We start from the raw sequence: 13,300 nt of genomic DNA on the forward strand, positions 1-13,300 counted from the left end.
CCAAAATGTTGATGGGGCTCCCATCTCATGGGTTGCTGAAACTAACTTTGCATTAATTGTCCAGTCCTTTTCTATTGATGTGTATATAACAAAGATCTTGGCAGTACTCAGTAATCCTCTGCTATTTGCATATCTTGATGAAGAAAATATTTGGCATTCTTACTCCCTCTTAGGGGGACCACAAGCCTAAGCTTGTCCTTTCAAAGTGTATATCTAGCAGCCTGCTCATCATAAGGTCCATGCTCTTTGTAGATAATAATTTGATGCAATCAAATATGTCATAATTTAGGCATTGCTCTTCCATAAATAGGGATGTTGTTTGCTGGGAAAGGTCAACAGGCTCTTTGAGACTAAATTTGTAATCCTAAGTCTCTTATTCATTTTCCTCAAATTCCTAAGGGAACTTCAAAGGAGCTTTATAGGCATCATAAGTCAATAATGCAAGAGAGGATCCTTTCATGGTCCTATCCTTTTGAGGTGAAATATCAGGGAGTCTGTCAGGATCTTCTCATGTTGTCTATATTTGGATAGCAACTTCTTCATTTCATCAAACTTGTTTTTTTTTTCATGATGGCCTTTTAAAAAAAACAACTCCCTCTGGAGAGGATCATCTTCTAAACCCACTATATCTGGAGACAAATGATCTTTCCCAAAGCATAGATATCGAGTTTGTCTGCAATTGTACAAAGTGCCAAGGTTTTCCATTATGACAGGGATTTTATAGCTCCCTCTGAGGTCTTACCTAAGTTGGACATTCAACTTTGCTCCTCTTATATAGTATGAGATATTAATATGTTGTATTAATAGTACCTCAATATTACCGGTACTCTCACTGTATGGAGATTCTAGGAGGCTTGATCTGAGATTGATTTGGAATGATTTGCTCCAATTCTGATTAAACCAAGGTAACTAGCCTTTATTAGTACTATTCCAAACATATCTAGTCACATCAAAGAGGACCTTTATTACTAGAATTGAATTAAGTTGTCCTTCCACCAGACTTCTGCAACAATGGAGAAATTCTGAACATAATGGGACTACCGCTAGATAGAGCCCAATCTTCTTATTGTTGAAGAAGACTTCTGCAGGGATTAATCCTTTAACTGCTGAAATTTTGCTTCAACTGAACCCTTTGTTATAGAAGATTTGATTTTATCAAAAAGCTTGTGGAATTGACTACCAGATCAATCTAGGAGACTACCCTTATATCTGCTATACCTCAGTTTTGAACAAACCCTCCATTAATTAGCTGAGATAGAATGTACAATGAAATATACCAACAAACCTCCTGGAGTAAATACTAAATATAAGTTAGTTCACAATTATATTATGAACTGAATGAAATAACTAAGAGAGATGTTGTCTTTATTATCAATGGTGTCAATACTTTTGTCAATCATAATATGTCTTATAGTCATTATGATTTCATTGGAGATGATATTTCAACATATATCTCAAAAATGCTACAAGATATTGGCGTCATAGTATATATGTATTCAAGATGCCATATATCCAAAATAACACGAAAGGTTTAACAAGCATATGCAGTCCTATACCTATTAATATTTTTTAATTCATTAGAAACATCTTAAAAAATATAAATGGAGTCATATTATGATGATGTGCCAATGTAAAGTTGCCTCACTGCTATATCAATTCTGTAATCATCAGTCTCTTATTCATTGTCCTAAAATTCCCAAGAGAGCTTCAAAGGAGCTTTATAGGCATCATAAGTCAATAATGCAAGAGAGGATCCTTTCATGGTCCTATCCTTTTGAGGTGAAATATCAATGAGTCTGCCAGGTTCTTCTCAAGTTGTCTATATCTAGATAGCAACTTCTTCATTTCATGAGACCTGTTTTTTTTTCATGATGGCCTTTTAAAAAAAACAACTCCCTCTCGAGAAGATCATCTCCTGAACCCACTATATTTGGAGACAAATGATCTTTCCCAAAGCATAGATATTGAATTTGTCTTCAGTTGTACAAAGTGCCAAGGTTTTCCATTATGACAAGGATTTTATAGCTCCCTTTGAGGTCTTACCTAAGTTCGACATTCATCTTTGCTCCTCTTCTTTAGTGTGAGATATTAATATGTTGTATTGTAGTACCTCAATATTACAGGTACTCTGACTGCATGGATATTCCAGGAGGCTTGATTTGAGATTGCTTTGGAATGATTTGCTCCAATTCTGATTAAACCAAGGGGACTAGCATTTATTAGTACTGTTCCAAACATCTCTAGTCATATCAAAGAGGAACTTTATTATCAAACTTAAATTAAGTCGTCCTTCCACCAGACTTCTGTAACAATGGAGAAATTCTAAACATAATGGGACTACTACTAGATAGAGCCTAATCTTATTATTTTGGAATAGAATTCTACAGGGATTAATCCTTTAATTGTTGAAAGTTTGCTTCAACTGAACCCTTTACTATAGAAGATTTGATTTTATCAAAAAGCTTGTGGAATTGACTGCCAGATCAATCTTGGAGACTGCCCTTATATCTGTTATACCTCATTTTTGAACAAATCCTTCCTTACCTAGCTAAGATAGAATGTACACTGAGATATACCAACAGAACTCCGGGAGTAAATACTAAATATAAGTCAGTTCAAATTATATTTGTGAACTAAACGAAATAGCTAAGAGAGATGTTGTCTTTATTATCAACGTTGTCTTACAATCATTAGGATTTCATTGCAAATGAGATTTCAACATATATCTCAAAAATGCTACAGGATATTGACGTCATAGTATATATGTATTCAAGATTCCATATATCCAAAATACCATGAAAGGTTTAAATGAGCATATGTAGTCCTATACCTATTAATATTTTTTAATTCATTAGAAAAATGTTGAAAAATATAAATGGATTCATACTATGATGTTGTGCCAATGTAAAGTTGCCTCACTGTTATACCAATTTTGTAAAGCCATCCATATTTGAGTTGCATATGATGACTAACGAGGATTTTGTGAATTGAGAACATACCATAGATTGCCATAAAAATGAGATTTTTTGATGATATTTGCAGGTTGTAGATATGATACATCTACACAGTAGTCTTAATGCAGGACTTGGATTTACTGCAAATGATTTGAGGCTAGAATAATATGTTATCAGATTTCACTCTTTTGAAAGAAGAACCAGAAAATTTCGTTTGACCTAGACAATTTCAACAAGAGATAGCTTGATGCATCAAATAATCACCTGAATACTTTTCTTTTTAATGTTAATGGGTTTAGGAAAGGTCCACCCATACTTGTTTGTCATTTCTTAGCCATCCTGTATCTTCAAGCTTTGCAAAGTGCAACAAATCTATTGTAATTGTTGAAGTTCCCTACACAACTCCTGAGATTATAGAACATGGTGTTTTAGATTCAAGATACTTGGAATGATCTTTATTTGTCATGAACCCCATTTCCTTTGATACCAAAATCTCAGAGATGTGCATAGGTTGATCCTTTACCTTCAATAAGCATCTTCCAAACAGAAAACCCCAAAAACTACTCTCTTTCAAACCCTCTTGATTGATGCCACAGGGCTGAGGAGACTTTACTGTTGGCATTTTGGCACAGGTGTGGCGCTACGGTACAGGTGTTGTCCTTGATGGCAACTCTCTTTGATGACAGATCTCAGTCCAGACTACAAGAATGAAGAGAAATTTCATATACGCAGGTTCATTAAGCCCAAGTTGCGTATACACGCTGGTACGCTATATACTAAGTCGCGGATACGCAGGCTCGCTATATACGAAGTCGCGTATACACGCAGTTTCATGAACAGAAAAGAGTGTACATGTCGAGAAGCTTTCTTTTGGTCCGTGGTAGTTAGTCCTCGGTACTTGAGCCTATGCTTTTGGACCAAGGTATCTCGACAGACGTGTTGATCCCTAGTTTTGAAGTTGATGGTATTGTGTTACTATGGTTTTGGACCGTGGTATTGTGAAGGGCCTAAGGCTATATAAGGAGAAGAAGATCAATAGGCAATGGCATCGAAAAAGTCTTGAATATCTGATAAAGAAAGAGATCTAGTATGCAGGTTCTGGGTTGCTTGATCTGAGCTAAGGAGAGATCACACCGGTTGATGGAAGACTAGATCTAAGGATAGATCGGGATCAAATGGTTTGAAATGAACTATCTTTATATGGTTGATTATGCGTATTTTTAGATCTGCATACTGACGCAATGTTATGTTCTGAGTATGACTGATATCTGGTACAACTACAAAGTTTTAAGGAAATATTTTTAGATCTGTACGCAGGTTGGCTTTGTTAAAGGCGCGTGTATACGCGGGTTGGTTTCATTGAAGTAGCGTATATCTTTTGAAGCTTAATTTTTGGGGTTGCAGTTGGGTCTGACTGTTATTGCAGAGTTCTGGTGACTGAGTGTTGACAGGGTTTTAATGGTTCAGCGATTCAAAGATTGATGATGCTAGTATTGGTTGTTTTGTGCTTCAATGATCTGTTATGAAAATTGAATGAATCGTGGTCTTCAGATTGTAATGTTGTGCTTCAGGAGTATCCAGTCTGAAAATTGATACCTGAAGGAAAGAAGATTGTAGGCCAGCACCTACGTACTAGTATCTTAGCTAGTACAAGAGCAAAGGGGGTTGGAGCTCCCTTCCAGGAGAGTCTGGAAAACGAGAGAAGGTTGTAGCCTTCTGCAGGTTGTAGCCTGCGTACTGGTATAAGGCTGCACCAGTACAAAAGATTGTAAACTGAAGTTTCTGATTAAAGAAAGATAGAGACGACTTGCAGCAGGTGGTTTTCACCCACATTGGGTTTCCACCTTATATCTTGGTGTTCATGTGTGTGGCTTTTGTGTGATGATCTGTTCTGTTATACTGCACCTGTTTACTGTTAATATGGTTAATAATGTTCTGATGCATTTATTGAAGATAAGCTAACTGAATCATAAGATTTCTGGATATACGCTAGTTGCTTTAGACAAAGCAGCGTGTACACGCAGGTTCACTTAACTGAAGTAGCGTATATGTTTCTGAGTATGAAATTGAAAAAGTTTTATTGATCTGATAATACTGATTCACCCCCCCTCTCAGTATTATTTTCAACAATTGGTATCAGAGCAGGTCCTTCGGAGAAGCTTGATCGCTTGAAGGAAGATCATTCATCATGAGCAACTACGAGAGGGAGGCATCAATCAGGCCACCAATTTTTGATGGGACAAACTTCAATTATTGGAAGGTAAGAGTTACTGCCTATCTTCAATCTCTTGGTACAGAAGTTTGGGATATCATAGATACAGGCTACGCTTTTCCTTCAGCTACTCCTACAGATGCGGCTGAAAAGAAGAAATATGAAACAAATGCTAAAGCAGTCAATACTTTGCTGGGATGCTTATCTCAAACAGAATTTGTAAAGGTTATGCAATATAAATCCGCAAAAGAAATATGGGACACGATTGTCTTGAGCTACGAAGGAGATGAACAGGTAAAGCGTGCTAAACTTCAAACTCTCAGGATTTAGTATGAGAATCTCAGGATGTATAATGATGAAAGTGTGGCTAACTATTTTCTTCGGGTAGATGAGATTGTTAATTGCATGAAAAATTTGGGTGAAGAAATAAAAGAGGCTATTGTGGTTGAAAAGGTTCTAAGATTATTGTCCCCCAAGTTTGAATCTAAAGTATCTGCAATAGAAGAAAAGGAAAATCTACAAATTCTTACTATGTCTCAGCTACATGGAATTCTAACTGCTTATGAAATGAGAAAGGGAGGTCCATCAGACAGAAGAGAAGCTACTTTCAAGGCATCAGGCAAAGGAGATTATTATGAAGCAAGTCACGTACCAGAAGAAGAAGAAGAAGAATCAAACTTTGTCAGAAATCTTCGAAGGGGTTCTGGAAGGTTCAGAGGTAAGTTACCTTTTAAATGCTTTGCTTGTGGAAGAGTAGGTCATTATGTTGCAAAATGTCCTTATAAGGATAAAGGAAAGGAGCCTGCTAGATGGAACAAGAAACATGGTGCAAATAAGAAAAGCTACTACACTCATGAAGATAGTGATGGTCTATCAAATAGTGATGAAGATGAACAAGGTAATGAATATAAACTGTTAATGGCATTTGAAGATGATGATTATATGGATGCTATAGATGTGGATAATCTTATTGAATAAATTACTAGACTCAAGAGATGTATAGAAGAAAAGAATATGATCATTGATACTCTACAATTTCAAATTGATGAAAAGGAAAAACATTTTGAAAAATTAGAAGGTGAAATTGTTGCTCTTAGAAAAGAGATTGAGAAAACAAAAGCTATTAATCTTAAGTTTGTCAAAGGATCTGAAATTCTGGATAAGATTATCAATGTACACGTTCTCCTCTAAACAAGACAGGTCTGGGCTATAATGAAGAAACTTCTCAAGCATCCACTTCAAAAAGTTATCTTGATGCAGCAAAAAGGAATGAGCAAAAGCACAATGGAGACTATCAGGTAAAGCAGGGATGAATTGCAAACAAAGACTATCAGGGGCAATCCGTCTTAAGAGTGAACAAAAGCTACAACCAGCCACAGGTAAAATCTTCTCAATTTGGTTCAAGAATGAATGACAATAGAGATTACAATCACTTGGCCGGTAGATTTGATAACCGCAGAAGTTTCTTCAATGGACAATGTTTCTCTTGTCATAACTTTGGTCACAAAGCAGCTCAATGTGTTGCATATAAAACAATCATGACTAGAGAAGCTCAAAAACAAAGAAGTATGACCGGGATTACTAAAAGGACCTATAACAACTTTTCGGCTCTTGAAAATGAAGTTGAATGTTCTATTTGCAATAACTTTGGTCATGAAGATTCTGAATGCAGGAGCAGGTTTTAGCAGAAAAAGGAACAAGCCTCAAGCACCAAAACATGGAGAATAAAGGAACCACAAACAGAAAGATGTGGGATAGCATTTTATGCAGAGGGACAGGAAAATCTATGGTACATTGACAGTGGATGTTCGAAGCATATGACAGGTGATAAAGAAAAACTTGAGTCATATTCTGCTCTAGAAAAGGGAAAGAGAGTTTCTTTTGGAAATGATACTCCTACAACTATAAAAGGAAAAGGCATTGCTCAGTTAAAAGAAAAGGTCAAGGCTGGAAATGTTTTGTATGTTGATGGATTGAAGCATAATCTTCTAAGTGTCAGCCAGATGTGTGATCAAAGAACCGAGGTGATATTCAGATCAAATGGATGTCTTGTTCGTGATCTTGATACAGGTAAAACAGTGATCAAAGGCAAAAGAACTCCAAATAATCTGTACATATTTGAAGAAGGACAACAACAATGCTATCTGAGCAAGGATGATGAGCACTGGTTATGGCATCGAAGGTTGGGGCATCTAAGCTTTTCACAAATAAGGAAAGCATGCAAATATCAGGCAGTTCGCGATCTTCCAGATATCAAAATTCCTGACAACACCATATGCAAATCATGTCAGTTTGGAAAACAAACCAGAACTAACTTTCCAGAGAAGGAAGGATCAGCTAGCATGCCTCTTGAGCTAGTACATACAGACACATGCGGTCCATTCAGGAAAAGAACACCTCGAGGAGAAGAATACTTGATATTATTCATTGACGATTTCTCCAGGTTTGTCTAGTTAGGACTTATGAAGCACAAAGATGAAGCATTCGAAAAATTCAAATCCTTCAAAGCTTTGGTTGAAAATGAATCAGGTCACAAAATTAAGTGCCTCAGATCCGACAGAGGTGGGGAGTTTACCTCAAATGAATTTTTCGATTTCTGTGAAGAACATGGAATAAGAAGAGAATTCTCTACAGCTAGAACTCCTCAGCAAAATGGAGTTGTGGAAAGAATGAACAGAACAGTCCAACAAATGGCTCGTGCTATGCTTGATGAGTCAGGAACTCCCGCAACTTTCTGGGGTGAAGCTGCACATGCTGCGGTTGTTATTCTCAACAAAACAAATGTCTGGGTGAACAGCACTCAAACTCCTCATGAGCTCTGGAGTGGTAAGACTCCTTCGGTAAAGCACTTCAAAATCTTTGGGAGTAAATGCTATATTAAGAATACTGATGAGCAGCTTGGCAAACTTGAACCTAGAGCAGATGAAGGCATTCTTCTTGGTTACTCTCCACATAGCAAAGCATACAAGTGCTACAATAAAAGACTTGGCAGAATTGTTGACAACATTGATGTTGTGGTTGATGAGAAGGGATACATTCCTAGGCAAGTTCATCATGAAGACATCGAAGAAGATGAAAGCTACCCTCAAAGACAGAATGATGAAGAAGAAGAACCTCAAGAAGAAGAAGAACCTCAAGAAGAACCAGAGGAGCAGACAAGAATAGAAGAGAAGACTCCATCTAGATATGTTCAGAAGAATCATCCAGAATCTCAGATTGTGGGGCAGAAAGAAGCAGGAGTACAAACAAGAAGAACAATTGCAGAAGCTTCAAGCTATTTGGCATTACTCTCTTCCACTGAACCACAAAATGTGAAAGAGGCATGCAAAGATGAATGTTGGGTCAAAGCAATGGATGAAGAGCTTGAGCAAATCGAAAAGAACAACACTTGGGAATTGGTTCCTAGACCAAAAGATAAGAATGTCATAGGGACAAAATGGGTCTTCAAAAATAAATTGAATGAAAATGGAGAAGTAATTAGAAACAAGGCCAGACTTGTTTGTAAAGGGTATGCGCAGCAAGAAGGAATAGATTTTGAAGAGACCTTTGCTCCTGTTGCAAGACTTGAGGCCATCCGAATGTTCCTTGCTCTCTCAAGCTTTCAAAACTTCAAAGTATTTCAAATGGACGTGAAATCAGCCTTTCTGAATGGAGACTTAGAAGAAGAAGTATATATTGAGCAGCCAGATGGTTTCATTCTTGGGAATGATCCAAACCTTGTATGCAGATTGAAAAAGGCTCTCTATGGTCTCAAACAAGCTCCAAGGGCTTGGTACTATCGTTTGGACAAATATCTTCACCAACAAGGTTTTTCAAAAGGATCAGCAGATAGCAATCTCTATATAAAAGTTGAAAATAACAAATTGCTAATACTTGTTGTGTATGTAGATGATATTATCTTTGGCAGCAATGAAGAGGCTATGAGTCAAAACTTTTCCTTGGCTATGCAGAAAGAATTCGAAATGTCATTACTTGGAGAATTGACATACTTTCTTGGATTGCAAATCCAACAAAATGAAGGAGGTATTTTCTTGTCTCAAACCAAGTACCTCAAGCAGATCTTGAAGAAGTATGGCATGGAAGATTCAAAGCCAGTATGTACCCCCATGGTTACAGGATGCAGCCTCAGTGCAAATGATGAATCAGCAGCAATTCATCAACCAACTTATAGATCCATGATTGGGAGTTTGCTTTATTTGACAGGTACCCGACCAAATATTATGCATGCAGTAGGAATTGTTGGAAGATTTCAAGCCAACCCAAAGGAAACACATCTTCAGGCAGTCAAAAGGATCTTCAAGTATCTTCAAGGGACTCAAAACTATGGCTTATGGTCTCCTAGAGATACAGATCTCACTCTTCATGCTTACACATATGCAGATTGGGCCGGTAGTGTGGATGACAGGAAAAGCACAAGTGGTGGTGCATTCTTCATGGGTTCCAGATTAGTATCTTGGTTCAGCAAGAAACAGAGTTCGATTGCTTTATCTACAGCTGAAGCAGAATATGTGGCTGCGGCATCTTGTTGCACACAACTTCTTTGGATGATGCAGACCTTGCAGGATTTTCAAATCACTTGCACTCCACCTGTCTCTATCTTATGTGATAATACAAGTGCAATCGGCATTTCAAAGAATCCAGTCATGCATTCAAAGACCAAGCACATACAAATCAAGTATCACTTCCTCCGGGAACAAGTGCTTGAACAAAAGGTCAAGTTGGAGTATGTTTCTTCTAAAGAACAAGTTGCTGATATTCTCACAAAACCATTGCCCAGGGAGACTTTTGAATATCTCAGACAAAAGCTGGGAGTAGTTGATGCTTCATCCTGCTGTTGAAGCTTGTCTGTTCTAAAGAAAAGTTGGTGTACGCGTGTTGTATAAGGTATATCCGCGTGCATACGCGAATTTATGCAGGTGAAGTCGCGTATATGGAGTTCTGAACAGCAAGGGCAGACTCTGGTTGGAGAAGGTCTGAGATGGGTATGACAGAGACCAGCAGGCACAGTTTCAGGGGGAGCAGCTTAAAGTCTAATAAACGATTGTTGGCATTTAGATGCTTTTGGTTCTAGTTCACAACTGTTGTTGGTTTCAGGAGAAGGAGCACAGAAGGAAATCTTGGTTGCTGATCTAAAAGATGATTATCAGATGCTGCTGGTGACTTTCATAAGTCTTGGTCTAGATTTTTCGTCTCTATGTCATGTATCTCTTTTGTGATATCTCTTTATGGTGTCAAGGTCATGTAATGGCCTATGTTGGTTTCCCCACTATGCCTGGGATGAATGATGTAATGTAATTGGTTGTTATATGTAAATTTCTGATGTATCCCCTCTTGGTTGGGAGTATGGATGTATGTATTGAGTCTTTTGGTGATAGGAAGGTCCTTTATGATGTATAAGTCTCGGTTCTTTTTGAAGAACATCTTTTGCAGATCTTGCCTACAGTCAGGGGGAGCATGTTCAGCACAGCAGAGCAGAGATATCAGCATGTACTCAAGGGGAGCACAGCCCTTTTCCCTTGATGACAAAGGGGGAGAATGATTCTAAGGATTTTGGGGTTGCCATCAAGTCCAAAGGGGGAGATTGTTGGCATTTTGGCACAGGTGTGGCGCTACGGTACAGGTGTTGTCCTTGATGGCAACTCTCTTTGATGACAGATCTCAGTCCAGACTACAAAAATGAAGAGAAATTTCATATACGCAGGTTCATTAAGCCCAAGTTGCATATACACGCTGGTACGCTATATACTAAGTCGCGGATACGCAGGCTCGCTATATACGAAGTCGCGTATACATGCAGTTTCATGAACAGAAAAGAGCGTACATGTCGAGAAGCTTTCTTTTGGTCCGTGGTAGTTAGTCCTCGGTACTTGAGCCTATGCTTTTGGACCAAGGTATCTCGATAGACGTGTTGATCCCTAGTTTTGAAGTTGATGGTATTGTGTTACTATGGTTTTGGACCGTGGTATTGTGAAGGGCCTAAGGCTATATAAGGAGAAGAAGATCAATAGGCAATGGCATCGAAAAAGTCTTGAATATCTGATAAAGAAAGAGATCTAGTATGCAGGTTCTGGGTTGCTTGATCTGAGCTAAGGAGAGATCACACCGGTTGATGGAAGACTAGATCTAAGGATAGATCGGGATCAAATGGTTTGAAATGAACTATATTTATATGGTTGATTATGCGTATTTTTAGATCTGCATACTGACGCAATGTTATGTTCTGAGTATGACTGATATCTGGTACAGCTGCAAAGTTTTAAGGAAATATTTTTAGATCTGTACGCAGGTTGGCTTCGTTAAAGGCGCGTGTATACGCGGGTTGGTTTCATTGAAGTAGCGTATATCTTTTGAAGCTTAATTTTTGGGGTTGCAGTTGGGTCTGACTATTATTGCAAAGTTCTGTAGTCTGCTCTGTGTTCTGGTGACTGGGTCTTGACAGGGTTTCAGTGGTTCAGTGATTCAAAGATTGATGATGCTAGTATTGGTTGTTTTGTGCTTCAATGATCTGTTATGAAAATTGAATGAATCGTGGTCTTCAGATTGTAATGTTGTGCTTCAGGAGTATCCTGTCTGAAAATTGATACCTGAAGGAAAGAAGAGTGTAGGCAAGCACCTACGTACTAGTATCTTAGCTAGTACAAGAGCAAAGGGGGTTGGAGCTCCCTTCCAGGAGAGTCTGGAAAACGAGAGAAGGTTGTAGCCTTCTGCAGGTTGTAGCCTGCGTACTGGTATAAGGCTGCACCAGTACAAAAGATTGTAAACTAAAGTTTCTGATTAAAGAAAGATAGAGACGACTTGCAGCAGGTGGTTTTCACCCACATTGGGTTTCCACCTTATATCTTGGTGCTCATGTGTGTGGCTTTTGTGTGATGATCTGTTCTGTTATACTGCACCTGTTTACTGTTAATATGGTTAATAATGTTCTGATGCATTTACCGAAGATAAGCTAACTGAATCATAAGATTTCTGGATATACGCTAGTTGCTTTAGACACAGCAGCGTGTACACGCAGGTTCACTTAACTGAAGTAGCGTATATGTTTCTGAGTATGAAATTGAAAAAGTTTTATTGATCTGATAATACTGATTCACTCCCCCCTCTCAGTATTATTTTCAACAATTGGTATCAGAGCAGGTCCTTCGGAGAAGCTTGATCGCTTGAAGGAAGATCATTCATCATGAGCAACTACGAGAGGGAAGCATCAATCAGGCCACCAATTTTTGATGGGACAAACTTCAATTATTGGAAGGTAAGAGTTACTGCCTATCTTCAATCTCTTGGTACAGAAGTTTGGGATATCATAGATACAGGCTACGCTTTTCCTTCAGCTACTCCTACAGATGCGGCTGAAAAGAAGAAATATGAAACAAATGCTAAAGCAGTCAATACTTTGCTGGGATGCTTATCTCAAACAGAATTTGTAAAGGTTATGCAATATAAATCCGCAAAAGAAATATGGGACAAGATTGTCTTGAGCTACGAAGGAGATGAACAGGTAAAGCGTGCTAAACTTCAAACTCTCAGGATTCAGTATGAGAATCTCAGGATGTATAATGATGAAAGTGTGGCTAACTATTTTCTTCGGGTAGATGAGATTGTTAATTGCATGAAAAATTTGGGTGAAGAAATAAAAGAGGCTATTGTGGTTGAAAAGGTTCTAAGATCATTGTCCCCCAAGTTTGAATCTAAAGTATCTGCAATAGAAGAAAAGGAAAATCTACGAATTCTTACTATGTCTCAGCTACATGGAATTATAACTGCTTATGAAATGAGAAAGGGAGGTCCATCAGACAGAAGAGAAGCTGCTTTCAAGGCATCAGGCAAAGGAGATTATTATGAAGCAAGTCACGTACCAGAAGAAGAAGAAGAAGAATCAAACTTTGTCAGAAATCTTCAAAGGGGTTCTGGAAGGTTCAGAGGTAAGTTACCTTTTAAATTCTTTGCTTGTGGAAGAGTAGGTCATTATGCTGCAAAATGTCCTTATAAGGATAAAGGAAAGGAGCCTGCTACATGGAACAAGAAACAGGGTGCAAATAAGAAAAGCTACTACACTCATGAAGATAGTGATGGTCTATCAAATAGTGATGAAGATGAACAAGGTAATGAATATAAACTATTAATGGCATTTGAAGAT

Source organism: Pinus tabuliformis, chromosome 4_1, assembly GCF_031772625.1.
Source record: "Pinus tabuliformis cultivar Carrire ecotype Pingquan chromosome 4_1, CPIR1, whole genome shotgun sequence".
NCBI lineage: Eukaryota > Viridiplantae > Streptophyta > Pinopsida > Pinales > Pinaceae > Pinus > Pinus tabuliformis.